A 21,690-nucleotide genomic window follows, 5' to 3' on the forward strand; every position below is an offset into this window, starting at 1 on the left:
TGTCTTGATTCTTGGGAGCTTTACTATTATGTGTCTTGCTGTATTTTTCCTTTCGTCATCAACTTTGGTGTTCTTCTTGCTTCTTGTATGTCTATTTTCAGCTCTTTCATGTTTGGGAAGTTCACTTCAGTTATTTCCTTGAATATTTTCTCTGTTCCTACATCTCTCCCTCTCTTCTGGATTCTATAACTCTTATATTTCCTTTCCTCATGGAGTCAGATAGTTCCCGAAGTCTTTCTTCAGTCTTTTTCCTTCGTACTTCTCTTTCCTTTTCTGTTTTGGTTCTTTTTATTTCTGTTCTTCAAGAGTACTTATTCGTTCTTTCCATTTCATCTATTCTGCTTTCGTTGCTTTTCCCAGAGTTCTTTAGCTCCTCCATTAATTCTTTGATCTCCTACATTTCTTTTACTTCCTTCTTTAGGGACTCAATTTCATTCTTCTGATCATTGATTATTTTTCCCTTATCATTGTTTTCTTTTATGACTTCTGTCAGTTTTTTTAATCACGGCAATTTAAATTCTCTTTCTGGAAGGCTCAGAAGTTCTTCCAAGTCACTGTCGTTGCCATCTGGTGAGTGGTTTTCTTTTTGTGGTGTGTCTTTCCCCTTAGGAGTTGCTAGGTTGCATGTAGTTTTTCTTCTCTCTGCTTCCTGTCTTCTAATTTGCCGTATGCATTGGGACACTGTGCCATGGTACTGGCCAGCATCTTTTTGGTGTGCTCTTTGTGGGGTTTCAGAAACTGGTGGTCCAACGAGTCAAATACTGTTATGCCAGAAGTCTAGTGAGGCAGTGGTACTTTGAGTATGTTAACAGTCGCTGACACAGAATATTTCCTCCTTCTGTGTTTAATTACAAAGGTGTGTCTTGAAGTCCCACAAACTTCCCTGGAGGTGGGGCAGCTGGATTGCACTCTGGTTTCCAAGAAAACTGGATCCCCGTCTGGGCTTCAACTTCCTGCCAGGCGGGACCAGGCTTGTGAGGGCCTTCAGCTCACCTCTGACTATACAGGGAAACTTCTCCCTCTGGATCTGTGGGGAGCCTTCTGCCAGTTTCAAGCAGTCTTTATTGATGAAAGGTCCCTGTTCTAAATTGGCAATGGGGGTATGCACTCCCCTGCGCTCCTGGTCTGCCCCGGCCTTGGGTGCCGCTACCCCTCTGGGCTCGGACTGCTGGCCGGAAGGGGCTTGGCTTGGGCCGAACTTCCCAGCTCACCTCTGGCTCCACCGGGAGCCTTCTGCTGGTTTCAAACAGTCTTTATTGACGAAAGGTCCCTGTTCTAAAATGGCGATGCGGTTACGCACTCCCCTGTGCGCCCGGTCTCATTTTGACCATTGTTAAAGGGGTGTAGTGGTATGACACTTCCCTAATAATTAATGACATGAGCAACTTTCCATGTGCCATTTATTTATCTTCTTTGGTGAAGTACTGTTAAAATCTTTTGACCATTAATTTGTTGTAGTTTTGTTTTCTTCTTAGTGACATTTGTGAAATTTTTAATACTGCATGCAAGTCCTTTATAAGGCATATCATTTACAAATATTTTCTCCCAGTCGGTGACTTGTCTTTTAACTCTCTCAACAGTGTCTTTGGAAGAACCTAAGTCTTTAATTTTGAGGAAATCTGCTTTATCAATTTGTTCACTTAGGTTTTGATTTTACTTTTGATGTCATAGCTGAGAAATCATCACCCGACCTTGGTCCAGAAGAATTATCTCCTTTGTTTTCTTCTAGAAGTTTTATAGCTTTTTTTATAAAAATGATTTTATTAATTTATTTTTGTGTAGAACTGGGGTGTAGGCCAGAGGTATGGGGGGGAGTGAGAGGATTCACCAGAGACAGAGTGGGGAGCAGAACAGGCAAATCTACTGAAATACACTGCTGAGGGGAGCAGCAGGCGAGACAGGAGAGGTCTGCTGCACCATGTGGGTCAGCTCCCTGGCCAGGGATCGAACTCAGGCAGTAGCGGTGGGCCTTCATGGTGGTAGGACTGAGACTTGACCCCTAGGCCACCAGGGAGGCCCTAGAAATTTTATAGTTTTAATTTTTATGTTTATGTCTGTGACTCATTTTGAGTTGATTTTTATATATGATACATTAAATGGGTCATAGTTTATACTGGTGCACAAGGATATCTACCTGTCCTTGTACCATCACTGAAAATACTACCTTTTTCCACTTTATTGCCTCTGTAGCTTTGTTGAAAATTAATTGTCCAAATATGCATGGATCTATTTCTGGACTCTGTATGTTCCTTTGATATACATTTCTGCCTTTATCCCAGTACCATACTGTCTTAACTACTACAGATTTATGTTGAATATTGAAATAAGATAGTACTTATACTCCTACTTTGTTTTCTTTTTCAAAGCTGTTTTTCATAGTCTAGGCTCTTTACATTTATTTGCACATGACTTTTGAATAAGTCTGTCAGTTTCTTTCTTAAAAAATGAGTGCTAGGGTTTTTATTGGGATTACATCACATCTATAGATCAGTTTGGGGAGAAGAAATCTGAATTTCTTCTGACCCTAGAAGAACCCATTGGTTTAGGCATTCTTTAATCTCGCTCAGCAATGTTTTGCAGGGTTCAGACTATAGGCCTTATGCCTCTATGGACACAGAACTGCTACACAGATTATGTAGAACTCGATGTAGTTTATGCTTTCTGATGGCTGTTGTCAATAACAGTATCTTCAATTGCAGTTTGCAGGTATTGTATTTTTTGTTAGTAACCAAATGTTGTAAGGTATTTTTCTGGTTGAAAGTACAGGTAATACCAGGTGGAAAAGATGGTTGATGCTTAAAATTTACCATAACAATATTTTTATCTAGATTTCCATATCAGTTGTTTCTTTTCCCCAGAGAGACTGTTTAATGAGCGCTGAGGCACCAACCCTTGGTCAGTGGAAGCACACAGGAAAAAAGAAACCCAGCCTTGCTGGGGGGTGGGGTGAAGTGTTTCAGTTGGGAAGGGGAGGAATATTCTCAGGGTCTTTGGAAGAGCAGTGGAGGACATAAGTATTGGGGGCATGGGAGTTGGGGTGTTCACCCTTGGGTTTGAGGGGTGGACCTCAGGAACTGGAGGATGGGTCCCAGGAGCTATTGGGTGGAACCTAAAGAATGGGGGTAGACCCCAGGAGGGTGGAGGTGGATCCCTAGGTTTGGTAGATGGACCCCAGGAGCTGGTGGATAGACCCCAGGTGTCTGGGGGTGAACTGTGGGAGCTGTTAGGTATACCCCTGGGACATGGGGGTGAACCCAAGCAGCGGGGGGAAGGTGGACCCTTAGAGCTGACAGATGGACCCAGATGTTGGTGGGTGGACTACTGGAGCTGGGAAGTGGACACCAGGCTAAGGCGGGGGCAGCTTGGGAGAGCCTGGGAGTATGGGTGGCAGCTGTAGGCCTCTTGGTAGATGTGGAGGCAGAGACTCAAGTAGCCAGCAATGAGGGGGCAGGCCATTCATCCATGGAGTTGGTGGTGGGAGCCCCAGGAGGCCTGGCCCACAGGCTCAGCTGGATCCCAAGGCCTTCCCAAATTGAAGTGGAACTATAAGAGGATGGTCTCTGGGAAAAGGGGCAGTTCCAGGTTTCCTGACATACCCAAGGGAGGGTAGAGCTGAGCAGGGAGGAGAGGAAGCTGGAGAGGAGACTAGAGAAGGAAGGAAGCAGGTTGGAGAGCCAGAAGGAGACCTGGGGGAGGCACATGGAGCAGAGAGATGTGAAGAAGCTGCGCTTGCTTCTTGGTCCTGGACTGGGTAAAACAGATGTGGGTGAGAGACCCTTGGGGAGGTGACAATGGCAGCTTTTATCTTGGTTTTGATTTTGCTCTTTTTCTCCCAGTCTTGTCTGGTTGTTTCTCACCCCGTTCTATGGGTCCCTACCGGAAGGTGCTTTAGACTTTTGACAGGCTTTTGGGCTTTGCTTTGGGCCAACCCTGTTTGGCTGGACATTTACCTACAAGGGGACTGGTAACTTTGGGTGCTTGATTTAAAAACTATATTCTTTGTCTTTTCTGTATTGCACACTAATTGTATTAAAGTTTCTTTCCATTAAAGGTCTATATGTTTTGTCTTGATGCGGCAGATGGCAGAACCTACTTAGAACGGGCAGGTTTGGGGGTGCTGGGCTGCCCTTCTCCCTGCCCTGTAACAGAACTGCACCGAGAACTTCTTTGTTTCCAGTTCCAATGAGTCCAAAATTTGTGTTCAGCCTTGTTGGTCTCCCTGCTGGCCCTCTTGAAGGCAATGTCTCATAGGTCTTGGAGGCCATCAGCAGGTATTGCAGTGCCCGTCTGCAGGCACAGTGGGCAGACATGAAGCAGTGTGTTGGGGGGATTGATGCCCTCAGTGAACTAGGGTAGTGAATCTGGAAGATGTGACTCTGCTGGCCCATGTCCATGTCCCTCTGTTAGGTCACTTAGTAGCTAGGGCAGCTGGTCTTCACAGACTTGTTTACTTCCACTTTGACCTTCTCTGATGCTGGCTGGGAGGGGGCCTCTTTGGCCTCCTTGGCTGCTCCCCAGGCCTAGTTGGTTTTATGCTTTTTTCCTTGGGTGTGTGCAAGGTAGTTGTCCTCATTGGGCAGCATCAGGCTTGGCTTGCATTCCTAGGAGCCCAAGTGGTTTTCCGTAAAGTAAGCATCCATACTGGTGTCAGTAATCTGCAGGGCCAGGGCCTCCCTGGTGGCGCAGTGAGTTAAGATACAGCCTATGAAGCTGTCTGCAGCCTCTGCAGCACGAGTTCGATCCCCCAGCCGGCCAAGGAGCAACCCACAGGGCACAGCAGACCTTTCCTGACTCTCCCGCTGCTCCCCTCAGCAGTGTACTTCAGTCAATCTGCCTGTTCTGTTCCCCACTCTGTCTCTGGCGAATCCTCTTACCCCCCACACCTCTGGCCATACCCCAGCTCTTATATGCATAAATAAATAAATCTTTAAAAACAACAACAAGGGCCTCCGTGATGGTGCAGCGGTTGAGCGCTGGGTTGCAAAGCTGCCTCTGTAGCACCGGTTCTATCCCCAGCCACCGGGTGAGGGTCCCTCATGGCGTGCAGACCTCTCCTGCCGCCCGCTGCTCCCCTCAGCAGTGTACTTCGGTCCTTCTGCCTACTCTGCTCTCCCCTCTGGCTCTGGTGAATTCTCTCACCCTCCCGCACTTGTGATTGTACCCACTGCTTGTATAAATCAATCAATCAATCTTTAAAAGAAAAAAAATCTGCAGGGCCCGCCTATAGAGCCGCTCTTGGAGGAGGAAGCCACCTCCCTGTCCACCCCCTTACCCCTGAAATGTGTAAGTCCTTGATGAGGGTCTCAGGGCTTTACTGGCTGGGGTGAGAAACTTCATCACCAGTGATGCCACACTATTGTCTCCCTCGCCCCCACCGTTAGCTTTTGGATGTGACTGGTAATATACAGAAACTAGAGGGGAAAATGACCCAGAGCAAATTTACAGATCATCTTAAAAAAATCAGTCACTGAAATAAAATAGTTAAGTAGCTTTCAACGTCATTTGTGTGCTTAGAATTGAATTGTGGAGTTTTCTTCTTTATCTTCAAACAAACCCACTTCAACGAAATTCTGGGTTCTTAGTAGGAAAAAGGAGATAGCATTATGAAGTGAGTGCGTATGAATGTTCGTGTGTATTGCTGATGCTGGGAGGGATACTTATTGTGAGAGATTATTCGATGCCAATCACTGTGTCAGGCCTACTCAGTGCCTCGCTCATGATAGGGAATACAATCTGGATGGTCGCTGTTTTTTCGGTTTTCCTTGGCCAGCATGGTGACTCAGTAACTGCTCTGGGAGTTGGTACAGACTAAAATCCATTCAAAATTTTTGCCTGACTCACTCATTGCTATGATAGTTGTTAAGTGTTGCTTTTATTATTATTATTCCTTCTAGATTTACAAATTGACATTCAAATGTTGGGAGGGTGTTCCCTTCTCCCCTACCATTTATTTAGTAATTCCTGTATTTATTTGTGAGTATGACTCATGGATTCCTACTTTGCTCAAAGGGTTACCATCTGACGTTATTATTATTTATTCTGTTGCTCAAGTATTCACACAATTGGCCAGTGTTAGCCCCATTGAGTTGGCATCTGTGCCCGCATGACACCTCTCTGGGATTCTTGGAGCGTCATGCACTTTGCTCTCCGAGCCTGAGTAGCTCCCCAAGTGTGCGAAGGAAGTAATGATGCCCACCTCAGAGAACGGCTCTGAGGACTTGAAGAGAAACATTCTGAATATCTCAACCTACCCTGTGTGGGCCCAGCAGGCCCTCGCAGTGCTCCGGCCCCCATTCCAGCTGTGCCTCCTTCGTCGTGCCAGTGCGAGGCCTGTGACAGCAACACGAGAGCCCGACCGCCAGAGAGAAGTCTGGACACGGAGCACAGGGAGAAGCCCTTCCGTGGGAGCGTCCGTGTCCCCGCTGTGTGCGGGCGGGGCTGAGGGCTGAGGGCCGGGGCTGGGCCGGGACACCGTGTCATCCGCAGCCTGCAGGGAGCTGAGGGGACACAGCGAGAACTTCTGTGCCCCTCGCCCTGCATTTCTGCGCTTGCCCTTCCTCTCACCTTCCTCCCTCCCAAGTCCTGTCTCACCCCTGACTCTCCCTCCAGTGGGCCATCAGAGCAGGGCGTGGACCCGGAGCCCAGGAGCAGCAGCTGATAGAGAAGAGCCCAGTGTGATGGCGAGGGTGCCCGACCGGTTCCTGGAGCAAGAGTGGCGAGACCAGGGCCCGTCATTGTGAGTCCCGGGGCATGTTAGGGTTAATTAGGCAGCTTCAGGGACAGTGCACGCAGGGACTTCCAGGGACTTCGGGAGAGTTAAAAAAAGCTTCTGAGATAAGGACAGAGAAATCCAGGAGGGCTAATGAGGGCAATAAATTTTAAGGCTAATAAAGAGAGTAAATTTTAAGAGAATTTGGACAGGGGCAGTGAAAGAAAGACTAAGATAAGAGCTGTAAAGCTGGGCAGAGCTGCCCAGGGAAGTACAGCCAGAGAGAGCTAGTCACAAAGAGGATGACAAGATTTTTAGAACAGAGAAAAAAGGTTTAAATATGTCCTAGACACAGGCCCATTCGGCTTCCTTTCCCCTCCCAGGCATAGTTCTACCAGCGTGGGAGTCCTACTTTATTTCTGTTTCTTTTCTCCTTAATAAATTTTTTATTTCTTTAAACAAATCTGCCTCATTTGCTTGCTTGCCTAAGCATCAGCGAAGTTCCTGCTGCGGCTTCCTGAGATACTAACCCGGGGTGGTCTAGTGACTGGCACTCAGCTTGCCACTGCGGCCTGGGATCTCTTCTGGCTGGGAGACTAGACCTGAAAACCTGAAATTGGACGCTAGGGAAGCCACTGCCCTCGACCAGGCTCATCTGTACATCAGGGTAGCAACACCCAGTGCTCCTGACCACCCAGGAATACTCTGGAGTTAAGTGTGATTCCAGGGGGGGAGAGCCATCTATGGCCATAGGTGGGAGGGGAGCAACAGTGCAGCACTTTCCAGAAATTATATTAACAGACATCCAGATATCACAGAATCTCTCATGGTAGACATTAATCTAATGCTACAAAAACCTGAGATGTTCAGGGCAGAATTTTTCCAAGTGTGGTCCGTGGAACACTTCTTCAAAATCGTCAGGGGTGCTAGTTAAATTCCAGATTCCTGGGCCCGCCCTAGGTCTGCTGCCTCCCAAAGGGTGGTTGGTTGAGAGGTGTGAATATCTTTCTCCTCTTGGTTGTGGTACTCATCCAAGGTGAAAAGCACTGCAGTATATTTACAACAAGGTATTCTTAAAATTATGACTCCTTTAATGTTTGATTTGGATCTCAATTTCTTCTCCTTGCTGCTAGTAGGTCAATAAGGGAGCAATTCTTCCCTGAAAGAGCTATTCAGTGTTTTATAGGTGAGGGACTGCTTTCATTTCCTAAGGTGCCCTAATAAGTTGCCACAAGCTGCGTGGCTTAAATAATAGAAATTTACTGTTGCCCACTTCTGGATGCTGGAAACCCAAAATGAAGGTGCTGCCAGGGGCCAGCTCCCTGTGACATCTGCTCTGAATCCATCCCTGCCCCTCCCTAGCCTTGGTGGTTTGCTTGCAATCCTCATGCTTCCTTTGCCTTGCTGTCACATGGTATTACCCTGTTCTTTCATCTGCCTGTCTGCTTGTAGATGATCAGTCACTGGCTTAGCACTGCCTCAATGTCTTTATCGTGTCTGGTTGTCTCTTCCTGTGTCACTGAGACCGATCAGTGGGCTCAAGTGTCACAGCCTGATTTGTCCATTGAAATTTCCCACCTTTTACCAGAAGTATTTTTTGGCTTCTTAAAGAGGATTGCCTAGATCCACATTTCACTAACAGTTGTAAAAGGGTACATTTTAATTCTACAATTTCTCCTGCATTAATGAACTAGAATTCTTTTTTTAAGATTTATTTTTTATTTATGCATACAAGAACTGGGGTATAGGCTAGAGGTACAGGGAGTTGAGAAGATTCACCAGAGACAGAGTGGGGAGAAGAACAGGCAGACTGACTGAAATACACTGCTGAGGGAAGCAGCGGGCGAGGCAGGAGAGGTCTGCTACGCCATATGCGAGATAGCTCCCTGGCTAGGGATGCTCATGCTGCAGTGGCTGCTGATAGCTTGATAGCGCTGAGACTTTAACCCCTGAGCCACCAGGGAGGCCCGATGAACTAGAATTCTTCTATAAAACAAACTGCTTCTTGTCGACTACAAGGTTACATGGAAGTATGTAACCCACGGGAGGGAGCATGAACACCTAATTATTTTGCAGTATTTCCACTTTTCAGAATATGTGTTTCCCTGGGATCCTTTGAAGGTGAATGGTGAGTTGGTTTTGCCCAAAGCAGAACTGCTGAGGCCTACGAGCTTGCCACAAGTCTAAAGCACCCCCTGGTGGGGACCCACAGGAAAAGGGCAGAAGGGGCCAGGCAAGTCTGGAAGGAAAAGAACAAAATTAAAACCCAAGTCAAGATAAAGGCTACCATCCAGTATTTTTCTTTTTCTTTCTGGCTTATTTCACTGAGCATGATCCCTTCCAGCGCCATCCATGTTGCTGCAAATTGCATGTGTTTATCTTTTTTGAATGCTGAGTAATATTCCATTGTGTATATGTACCACATCTTCTTGATCCAGTCATCTATTTTGGGACATTTGGGTTGTTTCCATAGCTTAGCTATTATAAATAGCAGGAATTTAGAAAACCTAAATAAGGGACCAGGAAAAAGACTAATTATAATAAAGTAAAAATCAAAATCAACAAGCAACTATAAACCAGAGACACACTATAGGATGGCGGGGGAGGGAGTAGGAGCAAAACAAGGGGGGTGGGAATTGTATGGGGAATATAACCAAGATGAAAATGCATACATTGTGCAAAAATGAAAAATGATGTAAAAATTTTTAAAAAAGATAAAAGATAAAGGCTGCCATTGTCAGCTACCCCACGGGTCTCTCACCCATGTCTGTTTCTTTCAAGTTTCCTTTCATGTCCCCAAAGTCCCTGGCACAGGGTCAAGGCCGAGAAGCAAGCTCAGCTGTTTCTTCACATGTCTCTGCTCCTTGTGCCTCTTTCAGGTCTCCTTCCTTCTCCCAGCTCAGCTCCACCTTTCCTTGGGTGGGACAGGGAACCTGGAACTTCCCCTTTCCCTGGAGACCACTCTGTTAACAATTTCTCCGAGGAAACCTGATCCCTTTTAGTGGGAGATGATTTTAGAGGATTCAATATGGGACCAGAGTTGGTCATTACTACTGGGTGGGACATTGTTTCTTACGTCTTTCAATGCATGGAGTCAGTGTTTCTGTCTTCTGCTTTTTATGAGAGTGCTCATCATCTTCTATCTTGGTTTGCTCATCTTGCACCTCATAGGCGATCATTTTTATTAGATCTGTATTAACCTTCCAGTTTTCTTTTTTTTTTTATTAAAGATTTATTTATTTATTTATTTGTTTGTTTGTTTGTTTGTTTGTTTGTTTGTTTGTTTGTTTATACAAGCACTGGGCACAGTCAGAAGCGCGGGAGGGTGAGAGAATTCACCAGAGCCAGAGCGGGAAGCAGAGCAGGCAGAAGGACCGAAGTACACTGCTGAGGGGAGCAGCGGGCGGCAGGAGAGGTCTGCGCGCCACGTGGGACCCTCCTCAGGTGGCCGGGGAGCAGCTGGGGATCGAACCGGTGCTGCAGAGGCTGCAGGCAGCCTCACAACCCAGCGCTCAATAGCTGCACCACCGGGGAGGCCCTAACCTTCCAGTTTTCAAAAATGTAATCAACGACCAAATGTATATTAATTTTCTCCCCTGTTCAGAGGTAAAGGTGGCATGTTCAACACCAGTGCAGCCCAGTAGAATTTTCTACAGAAATGAGAATTTCTGTATCTGTGCCGTCCAAGTAGCAGCAGCTAGGTCCCTGTGGATGCCATACAACTAGCATGTGGTTCCTGCAGCTGAGGAACTAATTTGTAACTTCATTTAAACTATTTATATTTACATTGGTTTTTAAAGATTTATTTATGCATACAAGAATTGGGGTGCAGGCCAGAGGTACGGGGTGTGAGAAGATTCACCAGAGTCAGAGTGGGGAACAGAACAGGTGGATTGACTGAAATACACTGCTGAGAGGAGCAATGGGTGAGACACAAGAGGTCTGCTGTGCCATGAGGGTAGCTCCCTGGCCAGAGATTGAACTTGAACCCATTGGCACTAGTGGCAACTGTATTGGACTGCAGCAGCTCTGTATTTAGTGCACCCAGCTTTTTTCACTCAATACGCTCTGGACGTCTCTCCATAGCAGTGCGGAGGGGAAGTCCTCATTGCTCTTACAGCTGCACGGGGCACTAGGACGACTGTGTGCCCAGGTTTCTGGTGGATGTGTCTTGTTTCTACTGTTCTGCTGTAGCAATCTCTAAAGAACAACCTTGTGCTTATGGTTTTTTTTTTTTTTTTTGTATTTTAAATCTTTTGCATTGTTTCTTTGGGATAGATTCTTAGAAGAGAGATTACTGTTTCCAGAGGAATTACACATGGAGATAGCAAACACCCCCCCCCCCGGGTTGTACCATTTTAAATCACCACCAGAAATGCATGGAAACGCCTCCTTCCTCATAGGCTAATGTATTCATTTAATTGTATTTTTTATTCAGGTAACATTCGTTTACCACACTCCGTATGATTTAGAGGTACAGGTTCACACCTCTTCAGATGCTTATTTCCAGGCCACATGTACCACCATCAACGTACCTGTAGTTCTCTACCATAGTCCACTGGGCCCCTTCTCCCCATTGCTCCCCCCACCTTCCCCCTCTGCTAAACTCAATTCTACAGTCTGTTTTGTAGGGTTTGTTTTGGTTTAGTTATGTCTGTTCCTTTGTTTTGTTTCTCTATATTACACATAGGAGTGAAATCATCAGGTATTTGTCTTTCTCTTCTGACTCATTTTACTTAGCATAATGCCCTTCAGTTCCATCATCTTGTCAAAAATGTTGAGTAGTATTCCATTGTGTATATACACCACCTCTTAATCCACTCGTCTGTCTGTTAGGGGGAAAAGGATGTCCTAAAGCTAATTCCATACAGGCTTTGTGGACTCCACCCCCACCCCAGACCAAAGCCATCAGGACATTGGGAAAGACAAATCCCATCACCACCAAAGGGAAGGTGGCTGGAACCTGAGGGTGGGGTTAAGCAGCCAGGTTTGGTATAAAAACAGACACATGGGCTTTGGCGGTGGGGGGGGGTCCCTTTTTGGCTCTCCGCCAGCTTGCAGCGCTCGGCCAGTTCTCAGAGTGCAACTGGGAGACTAGTCTTAAATGAAGCAGAAACTCCATGACACCTCAGATGAGCCACTCAATTGACTAAGTGGGGAAAGAGCACCCCCCCCCAAGGGTTAATCAGATACAAAACCTGTTTGTTCCAAAAGTTTTCAGGAGTCCCAGACAAGGTTGGTTGGTTGGTTTATTTATTTTGGTTATAAAAGTTGTATTTTATTGCCATGCTACAAAATGTATGAAATTGGCACTGATAGGGAGAAATAGAGAACAAATGATGGGGGGGTATAAGAGGGCAAAATATGTTGCTACATATCCAACAAGGTTTTATTCAACAATGGTAAATTTTGTCAATATTAAAAATGCAAACCAAAATTTTAAATTCTGATAGGAAACAGCATTAAAATACAATTTAGGCACAGTACAGTATCACATTTGTCTTTTATTAGAGAAATATGGAATGTTTACAAAAGAAATTAACCATAGGGGATAAAATTCATGTTTTATATACAATTTCTATTTTTATTTATTTATTTATTTATTTATAATTTTTATTTATTTATTTATACAAGCACTGGGTACAGTCAGAAACTTGGGAGGGTGAGAGAATTCACCAGAGCCAGAGCGGAGAGCAGAGCAGGCACTCTTCGTCAGCAGAGTGACGAAGTACACTGCTGAGGGGAGCAGTGGGCGGCAGGAGAGGTCTGTGCGCCATGTGGGACCCTCACCTGGCAGCGGGGGATCGAACCGGCGCTGCAGAGGCTGCAGGCAGCGTCGCAACCCAGCGCTCAACCGCTGCGCCACCGGGAAGGCCCCTATATACAATTTCTATCCAGGGTTTATTTTTTATTTTTTTAATTTTTTTAAAGATTTATTTACTTATGCATACAAGAACTGGGGTACAGGCCAGAGGTGTGGGGTGGGGGTAAGAGGATTCAGCAGAGACAGAGTAGGAAGCAGAACAGGCAGACTGACTGAAATAAACTGCTGAGGGGAGCAGCGGGTGAGTCAGGAGAGGTCTGCTGTGCCATGTGGGTAGCTCCCTGGCCGGGGATTGAACTTGTGCTGCAGGGGCTGTAGATAGCTTCATAGGTTGTGTCTTAACCCCTTGCGCCACCAGGGAGGCCCTCTATTCAGGGTTTAAAGAGAGTAAAACCATTAGTTCACACTCATGAGAGAACCGAGGATGAACCACACAAATTCTAGCTCACCCTTCACTCAATATGTGAGTAAAATCTTTCAGGAGGTCTCATAGTCTATGCAAGAGGACACAGTGGTAGGTGCAACTTTCCTCAGTTTCCCAAAGTACATCCTCTCTATTCACCCACATTATTTGTTTCTTAGATCCTGAGTTTCCAGGCCTCAGGGTCAAGCTTGGACACCACTTGCTTGGAATTGAGTCCATTGGAGTTGACACCTCACCCCTAAGGATGTCTCAGTGTCTCCAGAACATGAAACTTCTTCCCCTTTGTCTATGCCTCATTTTCTGTCTTTCAGTCACAGTGTTACTTATTTAAAGGTCTATACAGTGGAACCTAATCTCAACCATCCTGGATAATAAGACAGTGATTGAAGGGAATAGTTTTCCTGTCTCCAGACTAACACCAAAATCCCTCAGTGGGTTTGGAGATGCATCTAATTTCAAACTTGATCTAATTTTGTATTATAGATTTTGGCATTCTGTGTATTTTCTTTTTCTTTTACTATTTTTAATTGTACAAAGAAAATACTTCAAAGGTGTGTTAATGCGCGTGTGTTCATCGCCCTGGGGTCCCAGAACTTCCTATCTCCCAACCCCCAGTAGGGGGCAATCTCAGGCAGTCCTCACCTTTTCCTTCCCCTGTAACATCATTGTTTAGATAACTGGGTGGTTAAACCCATGAAATTTCTTTTGATTCAAGGGACTTTATTTGGAAAGAACAGAAAGTAGAGTGGTGGGCCTTCCTGGTGGTGCAAGGGGTTGGGCACCGCACTCCAAGGCAGTCTACAGCCTCTGCGGCGCAAGTTCGCTCCCTGGCTGGCCAGGGAGCAACCCACATGGCAAAGCAGACCTCTCCTGTCTCGCCCGCTGCTCCCCTCAGCAGTGTATTTCAGTTAGTCTGCCTGTTCTGTTCCCCACTCTGTCTCTGGTGGGTCCTCTCAACCCCCATCTCTGGCCTGTACCCCAGCTCTTGTATGCGTAAATAAATATTTTTTTAAAAAGTAGCATGGTATGAATCTATCATCTCATGACTATATCTAGCTATCTCTATCATCTAATTCCCCATCCATCCATCTATCCTCTATTATCTATGTTCTCCCAGAAGTTTTCTTATACACGAATTTGTTTATTTTTTTTAAGATTTATTTTTTATTTATGCATACAAGAGCTGGGGTATAGGCCAGAGGTGTGTGTGTGGCGGGGGCTGGGGGGAGAGTGGATTCACCAGAGACAGAGTGCAGAGCAGAACAGGCAGACTGACTGAAATACACTGCTGAGGGGAGCAGCAGGCGAGACAGAAGAGGTCTGCGAGCCATGTGGGACCCTCCTCCGGTGGCCGGGGATCGAACCGGCTGCAGGCAGCCTCGAAACCCAGCACTCAACCGCTGCGCCACTGGGAAGGCCCGCTAACTCCATTTTAGAGAAGAAAAGTTGATGGACAGAATAAGGACTGGGCCAGGACTGCACAGTTAGGGAGCAGGACAGCTTGGGTTTGGACCTAGCACCTCACACTCCAGGGTCTGAACCTGCCAACGATGTGCTGTGAAGTGACAGAAGCAGCCTGAAAATAAGTGTGTATTTTAGGTTGTCAATAAAAATAACAGTATGGTAATATATTTATACCAAATATATGGACTTAGTGACAAAAAGGTGACGTGTCACCTTGATAAGAGCTCTGTTCATTGTAATCCTGGGGACAGAAGCAGTGAGATGAGAAGTCCATGGGCAGGGAAGAATGTCAAGCTGGAATGCAGAAAACTCTTTCTGGAACTTTCATATGAAGAGAGAGAGAGGCGTGTGCCTGCATAGGGGTTAGGGATCCAATGAGGGATTTAAAAAAATATATCAAGTCCTTGCTGGGGCCTCCCTGGTGGCTCAAGGGTTAAAGACAGCCCTATCAAGCTTCTGCCAGCCACTGCTGCATGAGTTTGATCCCCAGCTGGCCAGGGAGCTAAACTACAAGGTGCAGCAGACCTCTCCTGCCTCTCCCCCTGCACCCCTCAGCAGTGTATTTAAGTAGATCTGCCTGTTCTGCTCCCCACTCTCTCTGGTGAATCCTCTCACCCCCCCCCATACCTCTGGCTTACACCCCAGTTCTTATAAGCATAAATAAATAAATCTTTTTTTTAAAGAAGAATGTATATCCTTTAAAAAAAATCAAGTCCTTGAAACTTGCATTTTAAAAGTTAATGTGGGGCCTCCCCGGTGGCGCAGCGGTTGAGCGCTGGATTGCGAAGCTGCCCGCAGCCTCTGCAGCACCGGTTCGATCCCCGGCTGCTCCCCGGCCACTGGAGGAGGGTCCCACATGGCGCGCAGACCCCTCCTGCCGCCCGCCGCTCCCCTCAGCAGTGTACTTCGGTCCCTCTGCCTGTTCTGCTCCCCGCTCTGGCTCTGGTGAATTCTCTCACCCTTCCGCGCTTCTGACTGTACCCAGTGCTTGTATAAATAAATAAAAAAATCTTTAAAAAATAAAAAATATACAAGTTAATGTGTAGGAGTCATCTAATCTCAGATTTTCACTGCTGAATTTGCCTACATTTCTCTTTTACTTCCACAACAGAGATAATGAAATATCTCCAATCTAATAGCATGGTGTTTGAACTTAATATATATTTATTTATTAGTGATTGGAAGAATGGATAATTGGAATTAAAGAAATGCTAGTCACTCTTGGATTTTTGGATTTCAGCAGGTGGCTGAAATCCCAGTGTGAGGTGGGAAATTGGATTCGGATCTTAGGGTCTGCTCAGAGGCATGATGCGGAACAGTTCTGAGGACATTCTGAAACACGCAAGAAATAGGAAGCCTTCTGTCTCCAAAACTTTGGGGAGGGGGGCATACTGGAGAGATGGTGTTACCTCCGTCTGGATGTCTGTGTTCTCATGAGGATAGCAAGAGAAAGGAATTTCACAATGTCTGTCTTAGCTCTGAGGCTCTGGCAGCCCCTACTGCTGTTTCATCATTTAAAGGGCCCGTAAAGTCACAACCTAGCCACATCCGCTCACATGTTTTCTCACTTACCCTCTGTGATGAAGGGCTCTGGAGTCCCTCTTCACCAGGGCCAGGCTGCCACAGCCGGGGGCACCTCCCCAGATCAGCACCGGGTGGGGATGAGGCTCCAGCTCTGCCCCTCCCTAGGGGGACACAGACAGACTCCCTTTTAGAAGACGGGCTTCCGGGCCAGAGAAATGGTCAGATCACACTCCCCTGCTATTGTGTCCCCGTGGGTACTCACTCAACAGCCCCTCTGGGTAATGAAGATGCCAGAGGAGATGAAAGCCCAGCCCTAGTGCCCACAGACCAGGAGGATGTCAGACCACATCTTTGTGGGGCTCCGGAACTCACTGGCTGGCCACTGCCAAGGCACCCGCCTGCCACCTGGTGTTTCATCTATGCAGGCCCAGAACATTTGTTTTTAGTCTTTTACAGCTATCAGTTTTGCTCCCCCCTCTTCCCTCAGACAGAATCGTTCAGTACAGGTTTCTAGACTGGATTTTAAAGAACAGTGCTGTATTTATCGCCCCTCCTAGAACAGTGTCGATTTAATAATGGTGGTATGTTAGTGCCACCTTGTGACAGAAGCCTGAATTGCAGCTTGAACATCGCGCAGCAGGAGGAGAGGGGAGGGGTATAGCCCAAACCCACTACATAGATCTTTCTGGAAGTCTGGGTGGAAAGGGGGCTGTTGAAGGTACTGATGGCGTCCAGACAAGGTGTAACCGCCTTCTATACTTAACAGAAAACTGTGTCCGTGGAAGTACAAAATCATTTTTCATTTTTACTCTTTGAGACCTCTGGATAAATCGTTAGAGATTTATATACGCCAAAAATGGATTAAAGCCACTTCTGATCTTTGTAACTCAGCTTTGCAATTATTATGACCATTTTCCCATCGAAATATATTCCTGTGATAATACTTTAGTTATTTTTCCAAATTTTCAAATTCTTTAAGTATCAATTTGGTGTTCCATCATATGATGTAAACTTTTTACCAGTGTTGAAAATTTAGCTCTTTTACCATATTTTCTGTTATAAACAATGAGTATATTTAATACCCTCTTTCATATATACACAAATATCTTTGTACTAATAAATTATTGAAAACCGTCTCTAAAAACCAGGAAAAATATAATATTTTATAGTAACATGAGTTCAGAATTAATATTACTAATTTTTATATCTAACATTGCTGTAAGAAAATTCCTATTTTCCCACACATTAGAAATAATAGGAGTCATTGCTTATGTGATAGACAAGAAACCATCTCTACTCATTATCATTGTGGTTAGCTTTTTGCTGTCTGTCTAGAATTCTATCCAATGGCTGTGGCGTAATGAATTTCCAGAACTATGTGTTACATGAAATGCTTGTTACTCCATATTTTCTATTTTTTAAGTTCAATTTTTTTGTCATTTGAATATGCAAACACTTAAGTTCTACAGACAATCTGAGTTTTTACCATTCTTTCTATAAAAATTTGTTTTTCTTTGATATTCAATAATTATTTCCCTCCCATCACGACTCCCTGTGTCCCCTTGTTCTCTTAACCTGAGAACACTCAGGATATTTATTAATGTCCACTAGTTTTTTATGTTTTATGTTATCAAATTGTCTGCTATGATAATGCACAGTATTTGGTTTTTGCCATTCTGACTTATTTTGCGGCACATAATTCTCTCAAATTTCCTCCATTTAGTTGAAAATGGTTGCATTTCATCCTTTCTCGTGGCTCTACCATGATTCATAATATTGCCTTTCTCCTTTTATTTTCCTTCTGGACTCTCTATGATGCAGATGTTATTTCTCTTTAGGTTGTCCCAGAGGGCTCTTACAGGGTTTTCATCTAATTTTAATTTTTTTTTTCTACATTGCTCTATTTGTGTGTCCTCCAACATTGTGTTTTTGAGTTCATTATTTGTCTCCATTGCTTCTGTTTGTCTGCTACTGAGGCTCTGAACTGTATTTTTGTTTTTAATCAGCTGTAGTGTTTCTTAGTTCCATTATTTCTAATTGTAGCTGCATCATACTTCATTCTATGTTTTTTATATCATCCCCCTCCTTTTTTTAGTTCCATAAGTGTTGCCAGAACTGCCCTGAACTCCCCTTCTGCCATGCTCCCCAACTCCACTGAGTCAGGGCTCTTTCCAGGATTTTTTTTTTAACCTCTGGCATTTACGATATGTTCTTATGTCTCCTCGCTTTCAATTTTTTAAAAGAATTTTAATAGGGATAGATTTTCTAGTTTTTTTAAAAAAGATTTATTTATTTATACAAGCACTGGGTACACTCAGAGGCGCGGGAGGGTGAGAGAATTCACCAGAGCGGGGAGTAGAACTGGCAGAGTGACAAGTACACTGCTGAGGGGAGCAGCGGGCGGCAGGAGAGGTCTGCGTGCCATGTGGGACCCTCGCCCAGTGGCGGGGATCGAACCAGCACTGCAGAGGCTGCGGGCAGCTTCGCAACCCAGCGCTCAACGGCTGCGCCACCTGGGAGGCCCTCTACTTTTTTTTTTTTTTGCACCGGTTGGTACAGTTAAGGAACTGGCATTGGCTGGAGGTAGTAGATATAAAAGAGGACCAGAACTAGTGGGCATCCAAGGATCACCTCCGTAGACTCAGGAATTTGAACTTCCTGTTGTACTGTGAGTGCTGGTTGTGTGGCAGGGGTCCATGGTGTTCCCCTCCCAAAGGCCAGCTTCTTGGTCTCAGTGTCTCTTATTGTCTCCTTGGCCATTTCAATGCTAGGCTATTTTTAAATACTAGATGCAGTGCTGGGCCTGACTTGCAGTTGATATGGGGTCACAGGCCAGGAGTTTTTCCTCCCCAACACAGAGTGTTCTTTTGGGGTGCCTGTTCCCACTGTTGGTATGTGCATGGGCTCTAGTTTGTTGAAGCACTTCTTTGTGGGGGGTGGCAGGTGTTTTGGATAGCTCAGCCTGGGCTTTGAGTAGTGGTCGCTTCTATAGGGAATTGCAGGGGCTCTGACACAATCAGGCCACTACTGTTCTGTGTTAAGATCTTCAGACTCAAGATAGTAGCCTTCACTCTGTGTGCCTAACTCTGCCACTCTTCCGCAGTGCACCCTCCAACCTGGGTGCCTGCTCGTGAACTAGGTCTGGGTGCTGGACCTTAGGAACCCTGATGTTGGTGTGTACCCCAGTCGGTAGATGTTGGGGGCTCTGCATAGCAGCTGACTCAATAAGAGACCTTTCTGGGATGTTCAGAATTTCTATGGTACTTGACTATTGTTTGTTCACTTTCAATCCTGGAGCTACAAGAACATGGATCTAGAGCTGCCAGCAGGCATACCTCTCTTCTCTTGCATTAAGTTACTAGAATGATGTTGACCAATTAAAATAACAAGGTGGCACTCGTTATTTCTTAAACAATTTGATCTTTGAGTTCTTTTATTTATTTATATATTTTCTTGCTTTCAAGCATGTCTGTTTGAAAAATAAAACCCACCATGTTAATTTGGCACAATAAAAATTCACCCTGGTTCAATATCCAATAAAATGGAATGGATCCTGATTGTATTCCTTACCCATCCTCAAACCCTTTCTCTTTAATCATGGGCACTGATGATCCATAATCCAAGGAGCCCTAAGTTTGCATGTTTATGTGTGTGTTTGTGTGCACATGTGTATCTGCATGCATGCATGTTCCTGTGTGTATGCAGTTTAGAGAGAAGCAAGGGTAAAGATACACAAAAATGAAACTGCACTAATCCATCAGAACAATATTAAGTGTGTTTTAGAACTTAATGAAAATGGTCTTCATAACCTCAAAGGCCAACAAACATACAAAATTGTGTTCAATTCTACTAATGAGGCTAATCTTTGTCAGTTCACATTTTAGAAAAAGTGTAATTAAACATATATATATGACAAAAGCCTATGCAAATGTTAATGATATTAAAAATATATCTAAACAGATTTAAAACTTTGTTGATACTGGTAGTGTTAAGATCTGAATATGTCCTCCCCCCACCCCCCCAACCCCACCCCACCCCCTGCAGCCCCCAATTCATATGTTGAAATCCTAACCCCTAAGAGACCCCAGAAAGCTGCTTCCACCATGCAGAAATACAATAAGCCTGAACCAGAAGGGTTCCCTTATCTGACCATACTAGCACCCTGATCTTACAGCTTCCAGAACTGTGAGCAATATATTTCTGTTGTTAAGCTATACAGCTCGTGGCATTTTTATTACAGCAACCCAAATAGATTGCCTCACACAAGAGATAAATGGGTAGTTAAAAATGACAATCCAGAGATTGAATGATTTACAAACAAGGAAATCCCTGAAAAGAACAAATAATGGAATTTCAAAATGAACAAACCCACATTAATTTGCCACAGCTCGCTTTTTTTTTAGTGGCTTAAAATAAAAAAAAAAAGTATATCTTCTTAGTTCTGTAGGTCAGAAATCCAAAATGGGCTGAAACTAAGGTGTTAGCTGGGTCGCATCCATTCTGGAGGGTTTTTTTTTTAATTTATTTTATTTATATATGCATGCAAGAATTGGGGTATAGGCCAGAGGTGTGGGGGGTGGGAGGATTCACCGGAGACAGAGTGGGGAACAGAACAGGCAGACTGACTGAAATACACTGCTGAGGGGAACAGCGGGCGAGACTGAAGAGGTCTGTTGCACCATGTGGGTAGTTCCCTGGCAGGGATAGAACTTGTGCTGCAGATAGCTTCATAGTGCTAAGACTTAACCCCTTGCACCACCAGGGAGGCTCCATTCTGAGGAGTTTAAGGAAATCAGTCTCCTTGCCTATTTCATCTTCTAGAGACCACCTGGATTCCTAGGTTTGTGATTCCTTCTGGCTCATGGCTGGAGACTTGTGACCTCCATATTCAAAGCCAACACAGTAGTACCTTCTAGTCTTTTTCTGACAATGACATCTGCACCTGTCTACAAATCTCTTTCTGACTCTTCTGCCTCCCACTTTCCCTTGAAAGGACCTTTTTAAAGTGTGGTATGTATACATAACATAAAATTTACCATTTTTGCCAATTTTAAGTATACATTCAGTCGCATTAGGTCCTTTCACAGTGTTGTGCAACCATCACTATCTATTCCCAGAGTGTTCTCATCATCCTAAACATAACCATTAAACAATAACTCCCCTTCCCTCAGACCTTAGTGACTTCTAGTATACTTTCTGTCTCTGAATTTGCCTACTCTAGGTATTTCACATAAGTGAGATCAGACTGTATTTGTCATTTTGTGTCTGGCTTATTTCACACAGCATATTTTCAAGGCTCGCTCATGTTGGAGCATGTATCAAAATTTTATTCCTATGTAAGTCTGAATAATATTGCATGTGTATACCATGTTTTTAAAAATCCATTCATCTTGTTAACACACAGTTGTGTTTCCACTTTTTGGCTCTAATGAGCAATGCTGCTTTGAACATTGATGTGCAATTATCTGCATCCCCACTTTCAGTACTTCTGGGGAATATACCTAGAGGTGAAATTGCTGGATGATATGGTAATTCTGTTTAATTTTTTGAGGAGCCAAAATACTGTTTTCCACAGAAGCTACAACACTTTACATTCCCACCAACAACGTACACCAATTCCGTTTCTGTGTAACCTTGCCAAGGTTAGTCATACCGATGGGTGTGAAATGATTTCTCATTGTGGTTTTGGTTGCATTTCTTTACTGACTAGTGATGTTGAACATCTTTTCATTTATTTAGTGTTTG

The 21,690-nt window shown here is 44.8% G+C and overlaps 1 pseudogene; it reads right to left on the minus strand.

The window, feature by feature from the left end:
• LOC119245567 (splicing factor 3A subunit 2-like) overlaps positions 1–9,888 on the minus strand; it is a 37,851-nt pseudogene extending 27,963 nt beyond the window's left edge.
• Between the last annotated feature and the right edge of the window lie 11,802 nt (positions 9,889–21,690).

This window comes from Talpa occidentalis, unplaced genomic scaffold, assembly GCF_014898055.3.
Source record: "Talpa occidentalis isolate TD23 unplaced genomic scaffold, MPIMG_talOcc4v2.1 talOcc4.15, whole genome shotgun sequence".
Lineage (NCBI taxonomy): Eukaryota > Metazoa > Chordata > Mammalia > Eulipotyphla > Talpidae > Talpa > Talpa occidentalis.